The sequence below is a fragment of the Pygoscelis adeliae genome, unplaced genomic scaffold (genome assembly GCF_000699105.1).
Source record: "Pygoscelis adeliae isolate BGI_AS28 unplaced genomic scaffold, ASM69910v1 Scaffold245, whole genome shotgun sequence".
Classification (NCBI taxonomy): Eukaryota; Metazoa; Chordata; class Aves; order Sphenisciformes; family Spheniscidae; genus Pygoscelis; species Pygoscelis adeliae.
Window position 1 is genome coordinate 294,489 of NW_008824766.1, and position 374 is coordinate 294,862.

Here is a 374-nt window from a genome sequence, read left to right on the forward strand (position 1 = left end):
GAGGACCGGCCCACCCTAGCCGCTGCGCAAAGTCGGATGGGGGAGCCCTGGGAGCGGGAAGCAACACAGTGATTGTCCCTTTTATTTACCAAAAAAAAGTTCCCATCCAGAAACTCACAGCCCCGGCAGGCATCTCTGGGGCAGGGAAACCTCCCCAGCCTGGTCCACGCACCAGGCTCTGCATGAGGGCAGGGCTCCACAGTGGTGAGACAGGCAGTTTTGGGGGGGTGGGACCTGGCTGGGCCAGGCGAGGAGCCTCTCCCCACACAGCGCCCTTCCCAGAGCCCAGCTGCTCACAAAGACCCCAGCTCATCTGGAGCTGCTGCCGAGCGGTGCAGGGGAGAGGGAACCAGCTGGATTCAGCAGCAGCAGCC